This window comes from Amblyomma americanum, chromosome 2 (assembly GCF_052857255.1).
Source record: "Amblyomma americanum isolate KBUSLIRL-KWMA chromosome 2, ASM5285725v1, whole genome shotgun sequence".
Classification (NCBI taxonomy): Eukaryota; Metazoa; Arthropoda; class Arachnida; order Ixodida; family Ixodidae; genus Amblyomma; species Amblyomma americanum.
The window spans coordinates 178,781,495-178,803,856 of record NC_135498.1 but is presented as its reverse complement, the minus strand read 5'-3'; the positions used below and the strand labels follow the sequence as shown (position 1 = coordinate 178,803,856).

The 22,362-nt window shown below is 47.9% G+C and overlaps 1 long non-coding RNA gene across 1 annotated transcript in view; it reads right to left on the bottom strand.

Annotated features, from left to right (window-relative positions):
* Positions 1 to 12,702: 12,702 nt before the first annotated feature.
* Positions 12,703 to 22,362, bottom strand: part of LOC144119326 (uncharacterized) — a 65,043-nt gene continuing 55,383 nt past the window's right edge. The window contains exon 3 of the long non-coding RNA XR_013312332.1: positions 12,703 to 12,819. This is a non-coding gene — a long non-coding RNA (uncharacterized LOC144119326). The remainder of the gene's footprint in view (positions 12,820 to 22,362) is intronic.

The following is a 22,362-nucleotide window of genomic DNA, read 5'->3' as shown; positions in this document are numbered from 1 at the left end:
GCCGGCAGCGTTTCTTGCTATCGTGTGTGGTTTAGCAATGAACCATGGCGAATGTGCCCGATTACGAGCAGCCGCAAACGCACAGTGATGGCAGCGAAATCGTTTTGGCAGTCAGAGACCGTTTTTGTTCTTTCTCGAAACTCGAGGAGGATGTGAAGAAGTTCAGTGTTGCGACCTGCGTGCAGATGTGGAAGAGATATACGAGGACAATCGATGCGGCAAAAAAAAGTGCGTTGGTGTGATCGCCAGCAAGATGCCGGAAGCAGTGAAATATTAGCAAGTCCGCTACGGTTGCATCCACGGCGGTATGACATTTGTGAGCAGCACCAAAGGCACGCGGAATTCATCGTAAGTCCCCTGCTTTGATGCACGTTGTTACTTAGAAGACACCTTGAGAACTGCTTTAAACAAGATTGTTGGCGTCGTCCGGTTTCTTCTATTTGCTAAGTCACTGTCAGTTCACGATATTCAAATGTAACTACAGCCGCAATCATATAGACCTATCGTTGCTATTAAGAGTACCATAGCTAGCTCTATTTGGAGGCAGTATTTCTGCTGTTTTTACCCCTTCCTCCGTTGTAAAAGACAGGCCCTAGTGGTGACTCCTTAGTTCTGATAGCTGAATGTAATCTGTACCATTCAAGGCCCCTAGTGTTTGCAAACAATTTTTCTTCTTTGTCTGCTCTCTGTGGTTACAAACAGTATCGTAAAATGTTAGTGGTGTGCAGTTCAGGATGTTTTTTGGTGATTTGTGTCGCCTTCAGCCGCAATTATGCTTTGACCTGTTTCTGAATTTTATAGTATTGTCTCTTATTTTGTTTTCTTTGTTATTATGCCAGAACATTCAAGCAAGACTGCACACTCCGCATATATATTGCTGCAAGCAAGAAATGCATTCATCTTTAAGTGCGCTCTCTGAATATCTACCAAAATGATGCCATCACTGAAGAACTGTTCAGGCACCTGCCCCAACAAAGGCGACTTGTGCCCGGCTTTTGAGGAGAAGGTGCGTAATCTTTTGCAACTCAAGTCTAATAAGGTGATGGTAAGGGAAGAAATGCAAATTGAAAGTGGGAATGCTGTGCTGCTGAAAGACGTGTCAAATATAGCAGCTAAAGGAAGGGCGGCTAATACAAGAAACGACTTGCCAAAAGTTGTGCGTGTTTTGACTGAAAAATACAAATCAACTGCACGCCTTCTTACAGATGTGAATGATGTACTGCAGGGAGTGTTCTTTCAACACAATCAAACAAGGAAGTGATTTGAAGACTTTCCGGAGGTGCTCTTTGTAAATGCTACATACAAACTCCTCGAGACCAGAATGGCTTGTGTTTTGGTAACAGTTGAAACTGGCAATGGTGAAAGTGAAATCGTAGCTTTTGGGCTGCTCACAACAGATGATGGAGAAACCCTTCGATGGTCCTTTGAAACCTTTAAAAGCCTCAACCCTAGATGGCAAGCAGACCGAGTCAGAATGGCTGACAAAGATGTAAAAGAAAGAAACATTGTGAAGGACCTTCTCCCATCATCTGCACTGCACATAAGTGCATTTCACACATTACAGGCTTTTCGCAGGGAGCTGAGCGTGCAGAAATTAGGTATTACGAGAGGAGAGCAGGACACAGCTCTGGGTACCCTGCAACGCATGGTATATATAAAGAATGAAGAGGCTTATGAGGAGCTTTATGCCATGCTGCGGACATCAACAGCAGCTCCAGCAGTGGAGTACTTTGACTCCAACTGGCATTCCATTCATGCATAATGGATAATTGGTTTGGAATGGGAGTGCGGAAACTTCTCAAATTCAACAAATAATCAAACTGAAAGCATGAAGGAAATGCTGAAGCAACTTGTTGAACGTTTCAGCTCTATTGAGATGTTTGTTGAAAAGTTTTTTTCAATCATCTATGCTCAATGAAATGAAAAAAACTCATAAAGCAGTTGTTATGCTACAAAAGAGAAGAGTTCTGACAAATGAAGATGAGACCAGTGAACTATATTCAAGGTTTTTGACACCCTACACCTATGATCGTGTTCAAGTGGACCTTGCTGCATCTATAGCCTAAAAGAAGAGTACTGCTGCACTGACTGAGGCAAGCAAATTCCGTGGTACGATGGAACACTGCACATGTCCTTTCAGGAAAGCTATGTTGCTGCTTTGTCGCCATATTTTTGCCCTCCGGAAGTCTGCAGGCAATTTAAATTTTGACAGAAGCCTATGTGCTGAGCGGTGGTGGTTAGATGACTATGTGGAAGGTTGTGGCGTGACAGCCACTGATGATTATGGTGGACAGGCAGTAAAGGTGAGCACTCGCAAAAATCGAAAAATTCTTTCTTTGCATGAGAAATTTAGCAAGGCAGCAGCCATTGGATCAAAGCAGGCAGACCGTGCATCAGAGGGCTCAAGAACAACGTTCACAACAAAGCTAAAAGTTCTGGAAACCATTCTGGAATGCTGGAACGCGGGGAATGAAGTTACCATAACGCAGGTGGTACGACCGGAGCACTGTAATCAGCAGGAGTTCTTTGATAATTGTGACGAAAGCATGCAGCCTGAGCAATTGCAGCTGGAAAATGTTGAGATGCCAATTGCAGTGGGCACTAACACCGGACTAGATATAAGTAATGCGCATCTGTCATATGAAAAGGGTTCAACAGGGAGCTCGGACATTACTGCAGTTGCCTGCCAAAGTAAGCAGGGAAGTGTTGGACAACCCATTTCATTGTTTGCAAGTGGTGAACCAGAAACAAGAGACGCAAGTTTGTCACGTGAAGTCTCACATGCACTGCTGAAACCGCGGCGTCTTCAAAGTGCCAAGTGCAAACCGTCAAAGATGCAGACACAATAATATGATTAAATTGCCAGCTCGAATCAGGAAGTATGGTCGGCCAAAAGGCCAAGTTTTGACCTTCGTTGGCCTGCAAAAGAAACGAAAAAGGAGAGAGAGGCACCAGCTTTATGATGGGCTTACTGTGAGGGAGAAAAAATTAAAAGTGTTGGCGTGGCTGACTGATGCAGGAAATGCAGCTAGTGCAATGAAAGGGAAGCTTCTCGACGAAGATTTAGTCGAGCAATGGTCTGAATATGTCCACAATGACATTCGTGACGACTGTGTGGACATCACATTTGTGCGGCGTTATTTTAGTGACGATGGATGACAAGCTGTGGAGATGGTTGTGAAAATTAAAAAGGAGGAAAAGTGGAAGTGCAACGAGTGTAACAGAAATTTAGAAGGAGAAGACTCAGTAAGCTGTGGCTGATGCTCGGCTTGGAGTCATCTGCCCTGTGTTTGACTAAGCAGCCAACCAAAGACGAAGCTGTGGAAATTCAGAGTCTGCAGCAATACAGCGACAAATCAGTAAATATCCTTGTATTTACAATTGGAAATTTTCTGAATAAACTGAAACAGTGGCCGTCATCCACCTAATGCTTCTTTGCAATGTCCATACTTTACTGAAACGCGTGCTTAAGATTCTTGGTTAGTTGACAACTTCGCGCAAAGGCTGATAGTGCTGCTGCTGCTGCTAATAATAATAATAATAATAATAATAATAATAATAATAATAATAATATTTATTAGCGCTTAGGTACGAAGAATAAAAATACGTGAGGCAACATGCGTGCCTAGACCTAGAGGTGAAAAGTCCGAACTGCTGTGGTGACGGGAAACCATGCCATGTTTTGCCGTCAGACGACTGCCGTGAGGATAAGAAAATCTTATTGTACCGGCGGTTAACACGTGACAATTCACAGGTAATGAGAGGCGAGTGCCGTGGGAATTTCGGAAACGCAACTCTCACGGCTGCCGGGAGAATAGCCACTCCCTTTGAATATTTAATTTTGATATTGTAGCAAGTTCATAATTGCTTGATGTCTATCAATGAACATAGTGTATGTTATGCAGCTACAGCCATTCTATTACACAGATTTTGGAGTCATTCAATGTCTTGAAAGACTTAGTAGGGAAGGAACAACAGTTTGAATAATTGTGATCTCTTTTATTGCGTGAAGTATCAATGCAGTTTTTTTTTGTGCAAAAGTAGGCTGGACTTCAGCAAAGGTTTTATATTAAATAAGTTTGAGGGGTGCTGTCTGCAAATAATGTGTGAAAGAAGTCAGAAAAAAATGACGCACAGCTACAGTAATCCTTGGCAGACTGGCATGCAACCAAGCTAATATGACTAGCACCGTTTATGCATGTAAAGCTAAATGTGCTGTGTAGCTTTGTGAGGCTGTTAATTTCTTGGCACTGTGCACACTTCCTTTTTCAGCAGGAAGATTATTTTCACTCATGTGAATAATTTCGAATAGTTGACATGAACCCATCTAAGTTTTGTACTTTCACAACTGAGTGAAATTAAAATTCAATTAAGCTCAGGGGGCCTGCATGTGACTGCAGATATGAAAGGTAACTGTTTTAATAGTCATTTTTTCATGCTGTCAGTCAGTATTTACATTTTTATTGTGATAAGCATCTGAAAAAAAGTTTTATAGAGGTAAAACAGCAGTGTGCATATAAAAAGTTGAGGTCTGTGATTTACTCAAGCAAATATAGTGCTTTCGAAGGAGATTATTTTAGGCTGCTTGTGTAGTTAAAGTAGTCTTTCAGTGAAGGCTGGTCGAGTTACCAAAGCTTTTTGCACAGACATTATGTAGATGTGTAGTATAAAACAGGTTATGAATCTAGACTAAAGCTTCCTTTAATACAATGGACCGTATAATTTTGTGTGCATGATGTCACCTCATTACCACATGACGACTCTTTAGAGGTCTAAGTAGGCCTTGCTAATATTTCACTTTTAGCCCGAAGCCTTTCCCTTCTTTTCCAGGGCTGGTACCCTAAAATACAAATGCCCTTATTTCAACATCAGGCGATGCTAGGAGGGGCACCCAAAAAGCCTTAGGTTGGCTTCACAAAGGAGCGCACCCCCTTCTTTATAACATTTTTATTGTACACAGCGTTTTTGTCATGCCCAAGGCTTTCTCCAGGAATTCAAGCTGTATCAAAAGGCAGCGACAATGGAATGCACCCAGAAATGCCATCACCGGCACAAGGTTCCTGCTGTTCACTAAAAGGAAACGAAATCACAGTTAATGTATGCAGAGAAAGGAGAACTTACTGAAAATTACAGCTGGTGATATCACTCACTGACCCTAAGATAATCACCTATACTTTTCTTTTAATTCACACCATGGGCTACAAAACATATTAGTGGCATCAGATACCAGAGCCGTCTTGTTACCAAGGGCTGCATCAAACCTTAGCCATTCTAGAAACCAGACCAGTGGGAAGGCAAATTTTCAAGGCAGGAATGCAAATTCGTAGATAATGGAATGAAAAAGCTGCAAACAAGAGCAAAGTGCAGGTGAGAGAGTAAGGCATTATTAAACAAAGAAAGCAAATGAAAATTTGGAGAACTAAACACTTGAGAATGGAGGGTAGGATTTGTGAAATTGCATTTTATTTTCTCACGTGTTACTAGTTTCCATTTCATAGAGGTATTTTTCTTTTCGTTGAAACGACGCTCCCAGTAGGCCGGCATCCGGGATGCCTACAGTTTGATCGGGTAGCTGGGAACAATATTCTAGATTTTTTTCAGTTTTCTCAGTAGCTTTTGTTTTGTTCGCCACTGCGTGAATTTTTTTCCTGAGAAGCCAGTGTGTTTGCGATCATGTGAGCACATGCAAGCGATTAAGTAGCTGTCATTTGAGGTATGTTTTGTTTTTTCTGCACATATTTTCTGACTTTGGTTCTCTTTAATAATCAGTGAGAAGCCTCACTTGTGGCTACGTTTATTCCTGCCTTTTGTGCAGTTTACATTTTTAGACATGACAAACCAAGCCAATGGCCATGTCGTGCTGAGCTTTGTAGTTAGAAAATTTATTACTTGTTTTCTTCTCTGTGGAGGTCAAATACATGGTACAAACTGCCCCCCCCCCCCCCCCTGCATAAAGAATACAGCCAGGGAAATTGCTGTAATATGATTTTGGATGCGGGAAAATAAATACGACGGTATATTTCTTTCCACGATTGTTTGAAGAACCCATTGTGTGCATTCTGCAGTAGTATCTGCACCTGAACACAAGATGACAAAGCGCACCTCATACGAAAGATTTGTCTCAACATGTCGACACTGCCTGCTCTTGAAGAAAGACTATGCTTACACCAATTTCGTCACCTTTAGTCCTGTATTCAGTGAGAATGTTTACGCTACAGAAGGGTAGTAGTACTCTTGTGTGGACAGTGTAAATATATATATATATATATATATATATATATATATATATATATATATATATATATATATATATATATATATATATATATAATCACCACAAATTTAAAAACATAACAGGATTTCATTCACGACGTTTCGGCTGAGGTACGAGCGTTTTCGAGTGTACTACAGCATTTGAAACACAAAGCTTTTATAAAGTGTGCGCGAGGCACAATAGAAGCGGGAAGCACGAGTGCGAACAACTAGAGGGAGGGAGGTGTGAAAAAGACCAGGAGAAAAGACCACCTCAGTGCTGCCTTAGAAAGGCCCTCGAGGTGTCGCTCGGCATTACATTTTGATGATAAGCGTGAAAGGCTTAACCCCTGTGAAACCAGAAGGCAACATTCAAGAGAAACTGGTAGGGGGATAGGGGAGTAAAGAGGATAGCGAACGAGACCTCTAAGAAAAGAAAAAAAAAGTGAAAAACGAAAAAAGGAGCCATTGTACAAGACTTAGCTTTAGGCTACTCAGAGAAGGGTGATGGCAACACGGCAGAATATAATATAGGACATCGGCAAAAATAACAAGTTTCTAATCAATCCTTATACCAGCACACAGCACAAACACACACACACGTACAGAAACAAGGCTAGGCGAACAATAAATCCGACCACAGAAACGAACAGCAATGAGTCAAAAGTACAATGTACCGCAAGACAAATCAAACTGCAAGACTATTAAGGGCAAAAAATAAATGTAATATTCACTGCCATGACCACGTGCGGAAAAGCACGGCAGAACGGCAGTTCATCAACATATGAAGATAAGACAGACTTGACAGGAAAAATCACAATAAAAAGAGGGCAAGAGGCAAGAGGATGGTATATATACATATATACATACAGACCACCTGATAGTGCATTAATACTCTTTGCAATAGGCCATTACCTCCTACCCCTAGAAGGGTAACATTATCCACCATGTGAGGACATACACTTGCACTGCAGGGCTGCAAACTTTGCTCTGTTTATATCGGTGTAAGTTTAGTTGTTGACGAAGTAAGTTTTCACTTCTAGACAAAGCATAAATTTATACCTGCTAAAGGTGCAATCTTGCACCTTTCATGCAGGGATATATTTATGCTGTCTTCAGACTAACACTTGCCCCTCTTAGAAAGTCATAATGTTATGCCTAGCTGGCTTAAAATCGCTCTTTTTATTGCAGTGGAAAATTAGGCAATTAGAAGCGTAACATTACACTGTTTGCAAGAGCATAAATACTAAGTCTCCACGAAACAGCGTAATATTACGCCGAACAAGGTGTCGGATCACCGACAATTGACTTAACCCCCTAGAGTAACTAAGATCACACCTTTTTTTAGCACCAGCGGCCCTTGACGCTATAGCATCAAGGGCCGCTGGTGACACTCTCACGAAGGAAGCTGCGCGCGGAGGTCCGAAGGACCACAGTGCGATGTCGTCCACGCATATGGAGATGTACACACTGCGCCGGTTGCCTGTGAGTAGATAGCCTGGCAATACCGACATCGTCACATCGAGCAGGAGCGGAGACAACACCGACCTCCGCGGCTTGCCTAGATCCACCGGGCGGTGCTGAGAGAGAGCCACGCGGACAAAAGTAGTCCGCGCCTTAAGGAAGCCCTGTCCATAACGCAACAGCCGCCCGGTTACGCCCGCCTCTTCCAGCCCAGCGACAGTTACCGCACGGTGGACGTTGTCAAACGGACACGTCTAGCAGCAATAGCAGTGCTACTTGCTGCGCCGCCGCGCGTGCTCGAGTGCCGAGACAACGTCCGCGATTTACTCTGCTGCGGAATGTTTCCCGCGAAAGCCTATCTGATCCAGCACACCCAGTTCAGAGAGAAGAGACGCCGCCTTCCCGTACATTGGAGACGCGCCCTCCACTTGCGGCCTCTCCCCATCAACATGTCCAAAGAGGACCATAATGGCAGGCGCGTGGCGCGGGCGGAAGCCTTGCACCGCTATTTTGGGAGCAAACCAGGAGTCTTCTACGTGGACGCCTCCGGCTCGGACCCCTGGGGATGGTACACGGCCGCGGTCGTCCACGAAGGCAAAACAGTAGACGGCGTCACTTTCAAGGCCCAGTCAGCAATTCACGCAGAAGAGGTTCCCATCGACGTGGCGGCCTCCGACTCCTCCTCCAAATACCTAATCAACGACTCGCTAGGGGCTTGTCTAAACGTCAAGCAAGAGTGGGATATTCCCCTGGTTTATTGCATCTATCAAAATTGTAGCCGAGTCTCGGATCCTGCGCACCGATCTCTCGTTTGGGCTCCAGGTCACCAATTCCTCCGCGGAAACGAAGTAGCTGACGCCGCCACCCGCGCGCTCTCTCTCCGTGCATTTCCCATCGGACCCAACGCTGGCCAGGACTCAGATTTCAATCCGGTTTAAACTTTTAAGGAAATAGGCGATTTTTACAAATCCAAAGGCTGGGGAAGGGCAACGAGCAAGTACTCCTGCGCCTGCTCACTAACACGATGCTGTTCCCGGCAACTCTAAAGCATTTCGATCCTCAATTCGACGGGTGGTGCTCACACTATGGGGAGGTGTCTGACACCTACCACATGATGTAGGCCTGCCAGCAGATCCCATCCCTGCCTCCTATTACACACCCTACCCGAGAAGACTGGGAGGCGACCTTGACCGGATACTGCACCTTCGAGGCCCAAAGGGCCGTCACGCAGCGCGCCAGGGCTGCGGCAACCGCCAATGGGGTACCTGACCAGGGATCCCACCTAGTGGATTTAAGGGCGTGACCCTTCAAGTCACGACCCCCAACACCTTTCTGTATCATTAATAAACGTTTTCACCACCACCACCACCACATGTCTGACGCTCATCAAACAAGTCCACTTTGGCGGCCCGCGCATGCAATCGTTGGAGCGCCGTATGATCTATCTGCTTACATGGCACCGATGTTACACTGGCCGGAATCTGCTGAGCTCTGTTGGCGAGCGGTCTGGCATTGGTATCGGTCGGTGACCGAGGTGCGCCACCCCTCAGGTAGCTCCCCGCGTTCCTACAAGTAGTGTTGCCGCAAGAGGGCCTCACTTTGTTCCGCGTACCGGTTGTGCAGCATCTGGTAGGTAAACCCATCGGGCTCGGGCTCTGTGCGGCGGGTGCAGCGGCGCAAAGCGTCGTTCAGTTCCGCCGCTGTGAAGAGTGCGTTTCACGGGTCGTCATCCAGGGCGGGGGAAGAGACACTGGTGTCGACACGTGGGCCTGACATCGTTGCTCTAAGGGCAATAATGCTTGCGGGGCGCTGCGGCGCAAACCGGCAAACCGGTAAGCGAAATGCTGAGACAGCTGTTGGTTTGTTTGGACGCTCGAGATGGCAAGAGCAGACAGGGGTTGAAGGTCCGCCTTAGGTGTAGTGATGTAGTGAAAAGCCGCGGCGAGCTGCGAGGCTTCTCCATCGTTCCGCAGTGAGAAGCCCACTGCCGTCGGTAGAGCTTGTTGGCGTGATGTCTTGCCGCTGTGTATAGCCGATTGTAGATCGTCCAGTCTTCTGCCCTGTCCGTCCGTCGCGCCCTGCGCTCCGCCTTGTCCTTTTTGTCGCGCAGATCGAGCGGTATTGTCGGGCGTGTTGACTGGCCTGCCCACACCTCGGCGCGACGCGTGGCTGCGAGGGCGCTCCGGGCAAGAATGGCAAAGTAATCGGCACTGGACGCGGCGGCGGCGTCCACTTCTTGGCGGAAGAGGCCCCAATGCACGGTTACGTACGTACGCATGGGGCGCGCCTCTATCAGTGGGCTCCATGGAGATGGAGAAGTGATGAGAGTGCCAGAGAGGTGATGCGCGACGTCAGGTCGCCTCGATGCTCCTGGACGCGAACACATCATCGATGGAGCAGCCTCGCAACCCGCTCCGTCCTAGCATGGGCTGCCAAGTGTTGAGGGAAGTGAGTCTCGGCTGCTTTGCTGTGTCGTGAAGGTCATCACCGCACTGGTCATGGCGCGCACGGTCCCACGCACAATGATGACCTATTAAGTCACCAACGGTAAGCTGGCGAAGGGCACAACACGACGACTCAGCACGAATATGCAGTGCGTTTCACTCCACACCTAGGCGCCCATAAACAGTGGCCGCTGATGTGTCAACACCATGACGCGCACTGTCGATTTTCCAAGGCCCTGGTCCTCGGGAGGACTGGATTCGGGGTAAAAACTAGCCACCCTGTTTACGCAAAGCCTTATGACCCCGAGTCTACTGGAGTCCTGAAAGAACGTTATCATCATTTTAATGAATAGGAAGGGGACGTCAAGAACTTGTAAAATTACTTACCGATCATCCTACTGGCAGTTGCCACAAAGGTATATACTAAGGTAATAGCTCTTAAAGTCTTGACAACCTTAAACTTCTACGAGCTAATTTTTCAGGCACGATTACGCGAAAGCAACTCAACGACAGACTGTATTCACAATATAAGTAAAGTAATAAAGAAATGCACGGAATATAACCAAACTCTATATGTAGCCTTCATAGATTATAATAACGCGTTTGACTGGGTAGAGACCACAGAAGTCATGTGGGCGTCACGCAATCACGGTTTACATGAACCTATATAAAAATTCTGGATAATATCACAGCTGCACAGCTGCCATATTTTTCCATTAAGCCAGCAATATAATTCCGATAAGGACGGGCGGCAGGCAGGGAGACACAATCTTGCCAGTGCTATTCACTGCCTGTTTACAAGAAGTACCCAGGGGCCTGGACTGGAACAGCTGTGGATAAAAATCAGTTTAGAATTACATACTAATTTTTGAATCGCTGATGACATTGCCTTGCTAAGTCAAACTGCGGATGAATTGCAAAGCATGATCAATTACTTCGGCCCCTTCCTCGTCAAGCCTTCTCTTAGCTTTTTGAGTGTGCTCTCCAAATTCAGTGTCGAAAAATAGATCGATTGGTTAGTTGGTTGATTGATTAATCAGTAACTTGGAAAGGTATAGCAGAATGGTTGGTCTAAAAATTCTATCCAGATAATCAAAATGTTCAACACTCTCGGAAGGGAGGAGCAACGAGGCGCTGGAAATGGTAAGGGAATGCATGTACTTAGGGCAGGCAGTGACCGCAGATGCGGATCACGGCAGTGAAATAACTTGAAGTATGGGAATTGGGTGGAGCATATTTGGCTGGTTCTGTCAGATCATCAATGGTAGTGTACCGATATCTTTCGAGAGAAAAGTATATGACTGCATCTTACAGGTACTTACCAATGCCGCAGAAACATGGAGCCTAAAGATAAGGGTCCAACATAAATTGAGGATATCTCAGGGAGAAATTGGAAGGAAAATGATAGGTGTAACGCAGAGAGACTTGAAGCAGGCACAGTTGCTTAAGGAACAAACGCGAAGTAATGGCATCCTAGTCGAAATCAAGAAGAAATGGGCTTGGGCAGGGCATGTAATTCGAAAGAAACATACCCTAAGGCCGTTAAGAGTAATAGATTGGATACTGAAGAAGGTCAGCGTAGCAAGGGGTGTAGAAAGTTATGTGGGTTGATGAGATTAAGAAGATTGCGTGGGTAAGGTCGCTGCAGCTAGTACTTGACAGAGTTAATTGGAGAGCCATGGGAGAGGCATTTTTCCTGCGGTGGGTGCGGTCAGGTTGTTGTTGATGATGATGAATGTTATTGTTTGAGCGCTAACGATGACAAACCTAACTACGCGAACCATGACCCATAAGCCTGCAGCTACAGCGCTATATTAATGGACGAATGGCTTACGATGCTTACCGTGGCTTACCGTACAATGGCTTAAGATGCTACAAAGATATACTAAGCACAAGACAAGTAACTTAAGCTACTTATGGTTTTCGTTTATGTTTCAGGAGACGGCAACATGCATGGGGGGGTAGGTTGCCCTTCCTCACTTTCAGCGCACCATTTATAACACTGTCACCCTTCTTCCGATTTTATCAACCAAAGCTAAACATTTTAACAACTTTACAAGGCGAAAAAGGTGGCCGCAGAAAACTCTCTTACACTGCAGCCTGACTAGGCTCCAACCACCCATCAGCAATGGAAATAAAATCCATTGAATCATTAAAAAGCACTACACCAAGCATATTAAAAAGTAATATATTAGAAGCCAAACGTGCCATTATAAGGACATAGCGCTTAGGATTTAGTGAAGCATACTAAATGAGTAAAAGAAATAACGCACATAAAATAAGTACCGCACACAAAAAAGTTATAATAGGATGTTGACCTATATACAAGTGTTCTTTTCATTTTTACGTAAATTCATTCTGCCAATTTTGTTAACGTTGTGGTGTCAATTTTCAGTGTCTTATATTGGGTTAAAGTCGCTGGCAATGTAATTTGAGCAAGTGGTGACGGCGGACCATCAATCAGTAAGACACCGAGAAGGCTTCCAAAAAAAATATTTAATGGCCTTACTCACGCCCACCGCGGACTGAATGATTCGGCGGGGGCGATAGCCACTAGCGTCTTCGGCGGTTGTCCAACAGAATGTCTGCTGTCTTGGGCGCTCATTTTAAAGCTTGGAAGGAACCTTCCAGATAAGGAACCAAAAGCAACTGCAACAACCTGAAAAAAGTGAGGAAGCAGTTCGTGGTCACGATAAATCTAGATAAGTCTGGTCGTATCTCGCGTCACAAACAAAATGATAAAGCCGAGTTACGGCAGCTTTGAGCATGAACGAACTGTGCACAGATTGGCGGCAGTATGAGGAATTCTCTGTCGGCAGCACTGTGTGCGCGAAACCGAACATGCAAAAGTGTTTGATAGAGAAAACGATATTTTCTAAGGGTGTCCTCAAATTGTGTAATTTTGTGTAATGAGGAAAAAAACATCTACTCTGTCATTAACCGCTGAATGTAAGTGGAGAGTTTGCGCTTGTCTGCGTCTGTGTCTGCGTCATCCTGTCTGTCTTTCGTGTCTCTTTTGCGATATTTTTTACATCACAATCGGTTCCTTTTAAGAATATAATTGTCCCAAAGCGTACAAGTTCGGAACTCGAATGATTCTATGCTTCTCGAAAAGTGGCGCCTTGTTTCCTAAGTGGAAAGCATTTAATGGCGCGCGATTTTTTTGCTGCACTATGAGGAACTTGCGCATAAGTTTGCGGTTATGATTGCAGCGCCATAACACTGCCTAGCGAGAAGAGCAAGCAGTTTTGGGTCGTACTATTAGTACTTTTCCGCGCCACCTTCAGGCGCTGATTGGTGTGAGCCTCCGCGCTCAGTCGAAGGCGCACGTGCCGTGCGTCAGCTATCGGGGCTACGCCGAGAGAAGCTAGGCAATGAATGCTGTCAGCCAAACGCGGGTATCTAATTGCGCAGAATGTGTTCTCGTGTTTTCAGCGGCCCAAGCGGCTGATAAAAGCAGTTTTGAGTCACCGAATGGAACGATTGCAGTGCCACCTTGGCAGCACATGTTCCTCATTGTGGGCGCGTGTACGTTTTCAGCTGCAGAATACCCCAAACGAATACATATTAACAGAAATTAGAGCTGAACTCGGCATCATAAAGCAGCCTTATAGTATGGGCTGGAAGAGTTTGTGGATGCGTATTCATTATGCCCACTGATTTGCTTAATTTGACCAATAACGACTGGAGGTACGCGTTCTAGGACATATGTTAGGTAAACATCACACCGAGTGTTTGCACACATTTTACAGTTGAAACAGTCTGCAGGCCAAGCATAATGGATTCAGGTGTCTTAGCCAATGCTTTCAGAGCACGAAGCAACCAGTGTTCTCAGTGCACGAAGCCAAGAACACTGTTTTGGATTCGTTCAATGTCAGGCAATATTTCCTGCACCATTCGCCTAAACTACAAGAAAACACGGCTGCCTCGATAGTAACGTGCGTTACATCTTTCCCGCAAACAACACACAGCAATCATTTGCGGAGACAGCAAATTTGCAAGTGTTATTTATTTGTTCCATGTCATTTATGTAGAATACGAATAGTATATGTGCCAAATTACTTTCCTGTCGCACTCCTGGTACCGCCTTTCTCAAGCGCAATTTGTATTTTCGTAGTTCACTATATTTTATTGGACCTGTCAGGTATGAACCAATTAGTTCCAGTGCTACTCCTCTGAGCACATTAAGTTTCATTTCATACAGTAAAATGGTGTGACTTGCGCAATCGAAGCCTTTACTGATATCCAGTTGCGGCCCAAGTGTCGTCAATTCATTTTCCATATCTTCTAACATCATCTCCTTCTGGAGCAGTAGAGCGCTTTCTGTGGAACGAGTTTCCTAAACTCAGCTTGATGACTTTTCATGAGGTTATGTTTCCTACAAAAAATTGTCATTTCGCGCGATTATCAACTTCTCAAAGCCTCTCGAGAACACTAATAAAACTGAGACTGTACGATAGTTAGAAAAAACGTTTTCACCCCAACTGCATGTTTCATTTTGGGTAGAAAACAACGCGAACGGGCGAAATACTTTTTTTAATGTAGTTGCGAGTAAGCGCTCGTCTGTGTGTTTTATTGTTCTAGGTCTTTCATCTGTTTGCGCCGTTTTCTACCCAACATCAACACTTACCAACAAGCCCAACTTTTCATTCTACCACCTTTGTGGATTACCTTCACCTAAGCTGGGTGTTATTTAGAAAAATACCAGTAGAAAATTTTGTGTTAAAATATGCGAAATGACTCGCGCGATCAGATTTAAGACAAATTTAAAGGTCTTAATTTGTATGTCATGGCATCCGTCTTCTGGCCATTCCTAAGGCCTTCGAAAACCCTTGTAACTTCTGCAATAGAAGTAGGTTGAAGCAAGAGCGAAGGCGGAGATCATGGGAGACACGTAGCAGATACAAAAGTGCCTGCTGTGTAACCAATTTCTGCAACAAAGTCATTGAAGCAGTTGAGAAGTTCTTCTGCTCTAATATGGCATAATCAAAGACAAGGTGATCGATGGTGCTTGACATAGGGTGTGGGTTCAGTATAATTTGCTCCAAATAACATCACTTTTATGTAGGTAATCATTCTCGTAATAGGTCTGCAATACTCTTCCTTTGACTTGCTAATTGCTTTCTTATGCTTATTTCTAATTTGTGTTCACAAGACTGAAGAAACTCCTGAATCTAGCCCTCTCCTACGTATGTCACTCTTTCTTAGGGTGTTTGGGGGGGGGGGTGAGGGGGGAGGGAATCTGACCCCGGCACCTGCTCGATGTCCTCCCGGCCTGCTGGAGGCCTTGATGCGGTGTCGGCTGCCATTCCGGGTCCAGCAGCGGCGCCAACAGCCGGGATAAATTCAATCGGAACCCAACATGCCATCGAGAAAGCTAAGTCATCTCAGTGATTATTACACAACAGTCATTGTTCGCCGTTCAAGCGCCCATCCCTCATGTAATGTGCTGCTTGGGGACCCTTAAGATTCAAAGAATTAAAAATTAAAAAAAAGCTGTAGGTGTTGCTTATAGCTGAGAGCTGGCGGCGTACACTCCGCAGTCTTGTGAGCAGAACATTGCCCAGGATGCCTGTTGTCAGGGGGCGCATGCAGGTCCGGTGGGCCTGGACTAGGCTTGCGGCAAATCACAAAGCGGCAAACCCTCAAAAATCAAAATCTTCTCATGCTGCAGGATCTACTTCCCAGTACGAAGAGCGCTGCAACCCAGGCGAGGCACGTTGTCTTGCGATCCCGAAGATCTCTGTGCATTACGCTGCGTCGCTTTGCGGTTGGACAAAAGAGGCCTGCGTTCTGGGGAACTGCCTGAAATCGGCGAAAAGTGTCTGTATAGTAGTGAAAACCGAGGCCCAATGTGCCCGCATACATGAAACATCAAAATGGTAAATATCGAGCTGAGGCTAGGAATACCAGTTCTGACCTCTTCCCCTCGTCCTCCTTTCACCCTGTCGGATGTATTTTTTTCACGCTCCTTCGACCTGGGCCACCACCTGCTGCACGAACGACCCGAACGAAACCGGCCTGGACCTGGGATAACCACCTCCCGGGGCCCCCAGAAATGGAGCCTCTCCAGGAAACTCGCTGCCTGCGGCGGACCTCGTACACAGAGCTCACACCGTGACCGGTCTCTCGAGTCGTTTCCGCTGTTGAAGTAATGAATACAGTGCAGGCAACGCGCAGCACAGCGCGCTGCCCTGACTCCGGAGACGGCGAACGCGACGCTACGCACAATGGCCACATGCTGCAGTGATTGTGGTGCGCGCGGACGAACACCAGGGACAGTCCTGTTCCGGCCAGCAGAACGCGGCGTGGCCATAAACAAGGAACAAGTCTGGGAGATTGCTCAGGAGCAGGGCCCGCTCCCGGGCGTGCTGGCGGTTAGCGTTAACACGAGCTGGAACGTGGTAACCGTGGACATTGGCTGCGCGGTTGCCTTCGGCTCGCTGCTGGCCACGACTGTCATCCTGGCAGTCCGGGCCAGGGAACCAGCCCCTCGTAACCGGTCCAGTGGGCTCGTGTTCGGCATGGCCGTGCGCCACTCAGCGGCCTAGCTGCTTGCCGAAGTGGAATCGACGGTGGTGGTGACATTGGCGTCGCTATCGGGCACAACGGTTCTTCTCCGATCACGGAGCAGATCCCGATCCGGCCGTTGCACGTATCCATTTACAGGCAGCGTCTCTATGTCTGGCCCTGCCGCCCGCGCCCACTGCAGTGTTCCAGCGTTCCAGCGTGGGCCATGCCATCGAGGCCTGTAGAGCTGCTTCCCGTTGTGCCCGCTGCTGTTCGCCACACGACATTGGCGTGTGCACCAGCGGAAAATCGCGCTGTTCTAACTGCGGTGGCCGACACGTTGCCACAGATTCCTCATGCCCTCACCGGCAACGAGAGAGGCATGTCTCATCGATTCTGTCTTCGTCAGAAGTGGCTCTCTCACGACGGGCTGTGCGCTGTTGTGCGTGAGGAACCAGCGCTGCAGGCTGCGTAGCAGCAACCAAATATACGCCGCTACGCGTAGTTTTGGGGTCACTGCAAGCAGCAGCAGCCCCAGCAGCTGCGGGGGCAACAGCAGCAACTGCAGAAGAAAGAGGCCGGTTCCCGCACCGCACCAGTAAGGCCCGTGCCCAGTACCTCCGGTGCCCCCCCTCAGGCCGCACACAATGCCTTAATCGAGCGCCTGCAGGCAGCACTGCGCGCACTATGCGTGTTCTTGGCAGGGGGTTCTGAGGGTCGTCGTATCTGTGAGTAAGCGACCGGCCCTTTTGACTGAACAGCCAACAACATTACTATATTCGCCGGGCAGCCCCTCGCATTCCCACTGTGCAGCAATGGAACGTCCGCTGCCTTGCAGCTCGATACCCTGACCTCCGCTCGCGAATAACAACAGAGCAACCAGAGTACATCGCGATGCACTAGATTTATGTCCGGCTGCAACATGGGGAGCCCGAAATGCGGCTGCGCGGTGTCGTGTGCGGCAATCCCTTGCTACGACCCAGACCGCCGACCCGGACAAAAATGGGCCTAAATTTATGTGCGGCGCGACGTTCAGCACACGCCAGTCGGCACGGTGGTGGCGACGTGTGACGTTGAGGAGTGCGTAGCAGTGACAGTGCGCGTCGGTGGTGCTGGAACATTAGTGGCAGTGTTTATGAGCGCCCAAGCGTAGCGTGGAACGCACTGCATATTCGTGCTGAGTCATCGGGTTGTGCCCTTCGCCAGCTTATCGTTGAAGACTTAAAAGGTCATCATTGTGCATAGGACAGTGCGCGCAACGGCCGGCGCGGTGACGATCTGCACCACACAGCAACGCAGCCCGAGACTCACTCTCCTCAACACTTGGTAGCCCACATTCCGACAGCGCTGATCTCGAGGTTCCTGCATCGACGTTGCGCTCGCGTCCAGGAGCATCGAGGCGACCTGGCGCCGTCGTGCCCAACCTCTCTGGGACACTGATCACTTCTCCATCACCATAGATCCCACTGCTGAAGAGGCGTGCGCCACGCGTACCTACGTAATCGTGGATTCGGCCTGTTCCGCCGAGAGGTGGACGCAGCCGCTGCGTCCAGTGCCCATTACTTTACCAGTCAAGCTGCAGTTGGGTTTGGGGCATGACCAAAAACCGTCCCAAATCAAGAGAGCCCGGCGCTTGGTGAGGCTGGACCTGCTGCCTCAGATGCAACTTGGCCACCACTGCCAAAGCCTTCTACGCATACTGCGTCAGGGATGTTGGCGCAGTCAGGGCAGTGTGCAGCGCCTACGACTGATCCAGCCAGCAGGCACGATCAGGGCCATGGCCCAGATATGCAAGTGATTGCAATGCTCACGACACTAATGAATGCCATTTGTGCTCTGCTTTCCAGCCTACGCACGCCAGCAGCAAATAGCGCTCTTCAAGTGCTGGACGCGCTACATCCAGTTCTTGCGGCTCGACAGTAGACGGCATCATGGCTCCTTCGGACCTGTCTTTTCAAAAGAAAGTCAAGCAAGCTTTCATTTTCCAATGGAATGCTCGTGATCTCCAGTCCCGGATTTCCGATTTACGGCACGGCGTCTACGAGAATCACTTCCCCATTCTTGTGATTTGTGAACCGAAGACCCCGGCAATTTTGCGAATATCCGGTTACGAGGCATTTTCATCACCCACGTGCAACAGATCCAGCAAAGTCATCGTCTACATTCGACGTGAACTTACATATGTGCAACATTCAGTTCCTTTGAACGAAGACAATCAGTACGTTTGCCTGACAGTGAAGAGCCGAGACCTGACGTTTACGCTACTGGCGGTGTACTTGGCGACATCAAGTTGTTTCGAAGCCAGAAGGTTGAGTGGTTTGATGGCAGCTACACCTGCTCCGTGGGTTATTATGGGTGACTTTAATGCTCACCACACCATGTGGGGAGGCGTTAGGATGGACGTTAGGGGAAGACAGCTTGTGTCCTTCGCCTCTGACCATGACCCCCAGTGCCTGAATGACGGAAGCCCGACCTATATACGAAGGGTGATGTATAGCAGCTGCTTGGACTTGACTTTCGTTCCAAAGTGCCTTAACAACAGCGTCCGGTGGTTTTCAGATGTAGAAACCCATGGCAGCGACCATATCTCAACCTATCTGATTATTACCGGCCATTCCACATTTTCCCCAGCCACGTGTAGGCAGCGCATTGACTGGACAGTTTTTAAATTACTTATGGAGGTTGCTTGCGCAGAGGGCTTCTCTACCGGTCTTGAACAAAAAATTAAGGAGGCCATGGAACACGCCACCTGCCCCTTTAACCCCGTCGCTAACCACACCGATTTTGACTTCAAATTGCAGCGACTGCGATCACAACGGCGCAGGGAAGAGCGCAGATACCGACGCACAAAGTCGCCCCTAGGCCTAAGAGATGCTAGGCGCATACAGAAGATTCAGCGCAGAATTCAGGCACTGCAAACACAACGGTGGAGGACATTTTGCCTAACGCTTGATCCACGGAAGCCTTTGCCACGCGTTTGGAGTGTAATTCGGGGTCTTCGCAGGTACCCTCAACAGCGCTGCCCGTTCAAATCCGCAGCGCTCCACCAAAGGCGCAGTGTGGTTGAGGTAGCCGAAGATTTCTGCGCAAGAATAACAGGCCCTCCGAATCCAGGCGCAACGCTGCACTGCAACAATGTTCCACCCTCACGGGATTCTCGGATTGATGTACTATTCTCCATGGAAGAACTTGGTGCTGCGCTGGCTTGTTGTAGAAGGTCATCATTACCAGGGCCCGATGGTGTGACGTACTCCGCAGTTGCCAACCTTGGCCAAGAAGCTCGACGGGCTCTTTTAGACACTTATAACAAGTCATGGACTGCTGGCATAGTTCCTCATGATTGGAAGATCAGTCGTCTGGTTCCACTTCTTAAGCCGGGGAAATCACCGCTCGACCTTTCATCATACCGTCCAACTGCACTCGCCAGCAAAGTCATGGAAAGAATGTTGCTCACACGCGTGGAATGGTACTTGGAGCGATATCAGATTTATCCAATCATCTTGTCTGGGTTCTGACGGGGCCGCTTTTCTATCGACAACGTGGTTGACCTTGTAACGTCTGTGCACAACAGCAAAAGTTTGAAAAGATCGACCGTGGCATTGTTTTTGGATATCAAGGGCGCGTACGACTACGTAACGCATCAGGCCATTTTGGACGCAATGAAAGCTGCTGAAATCGGAGGCCGCACGTTCAGCTGGATACGCAGCTATTTATCAGATAGGTCGTTTTTTGTCCTGACTGCGGACGGACCAACGTCCTTACACCGAAATTCGCGCGGAGTCCCTCAGGGTGGAGTGCTGAGCCCAGTTCTCTTCAACCTTGCTCTTATCGGCCTGGTCGACGTATTGCCACAATGTGCTCAGATCTCGGTATATGCAGACGACATCTGTATTTGGGCATTAGGGGTGACCCGTCCTCAAGTTCGTGCAAGACTTCAAAAAGCGGCATCGATATTGACATCTTACCTTCGCTTGCAGGGCCTGAACATTTCGACCGAAAAGTGTTCACTTGTGGCGTTCACACCCAAAATAATGTCACGTTACACCTTTCGCATCAATGGCGACGCCATTCCCTATGAGAGAAGCCACAGATTCCTTGGTGTTGTCATCGACAGGAACCTCTCGTGGAGTTCAGATATCTACGACATGAGAAAGAGACTAATTTCGATTGTGCACGTCCTCTCCTTCCTCGGGGGAAAGTCCTGGGACGCATCAGTGCGCTCGATGCTACAACTGTACCGTTCCCTATTTCTGGGCTTCATGCGGTACAGTCTTCCGATATTCAGTTCTATTAGAAAAACAAATATCAAGACTCTTCAAAGTGTGCAAGCGCAAATTCTCCGTATCTGTCTTGGACTGCCTGAATGTGCATCAACAGCAGCAACTGTTCTTGTTGCCCGGGAACATCCTGTTACTACATACATTGCTGTTGACACCATGAGAACACATATTCGGCACCTCTCACGGGTTCCCTGTCATCACCTCGCAACACTCCCAATAATTAGGCCGCGTACTGCAATCGCCAAAGTCATTGAAGCCCATCGCGCATATCTTCCATCGCAGTGCACCCCTGCGTCAAGACCGTGCTCACCCTTATGGAGTCTTCATGAACCTCGGGTTCACCTCTATATTCCTGGCATTACAAAGAAAGCTGGTGTATCACTGCCCGCTCTCAAACAACTGACATTGAATCACCTGCATTCTTACCACACTCACCGCCTTCATATTTACATAGATGGATCAGTTTCACTCGACCAGTTCTGCGGTGCCGGTGGTGATACCAGCCAGATCCATCTTCATGAAAGTGAAGACGACCAATCCAACATCTTCAACTGGTGCGGAACTCGCAGCCTTACGGGCTGCGGTAGAGTTCATCAGTCAAGAACCTCCACATGAATGGACGATTTTCACCGACTCTAAAGCAGCCCTTCAAGCCCTGCAAGCTGCGCTATGGCGCGGGTCGCAGGGGCAACTTGTTGCTGAGATCCGTCTACTGTACCACGGCACCATTTTCAAAGGTCATGACATCATTTTTCAATGGCTGCCAGGACACTGTGGTATTAACGGTAATCACCAGGCCGATGCGGCTGCGCGTTCTGCTCTCAACGACGGTCTTCCAGTGAGGATCCCAATATCGGGACCTGACGCTGCGTGTGGGCTTCGCCCTTTGGCGCTGGAGCTCACACTTTCAGCGTGGAACATGGGAGAGTTTTGCAGCCTCCGCCTCAAGGCACTAGACCCCGAACTGCGCCTTCATCTTCCACGTAACTTAGAACGTCGCGACGCAGCACTGTTATGCCGTTTATGGATCGGTGTTGCATTTACCAATTACTATGCTTTCCGGATGGGGATGGCCGACAGCCCTGCCTGTGAGAGCTGTGGTTGTGAGGAGACCATCGCTCATCTTCTCTGTGAGTGCCCTGCATTTGCGAGTGCAAGACATACACTGTGTTGTGCCCTGGACCGCCTCGATCTTCGCCCATTAACAGAGCAAAAGATCCTCGGTCCGTGGCCACAGCAGTCGACTGCCCTCAAGGCATACAAGCCACTCTTTGCCTACTTGAGAGCGACTGGATTGAGTGACAAATTGTGACAGCGTTGTGCGTGTGTGTGTTATGCCTTTTTTCCCTTCTTTCTTCCTCATTTTAGTCCCCTAATCCCTCTTCCCCAGTGCAGGGTAGCCAACCGGAACC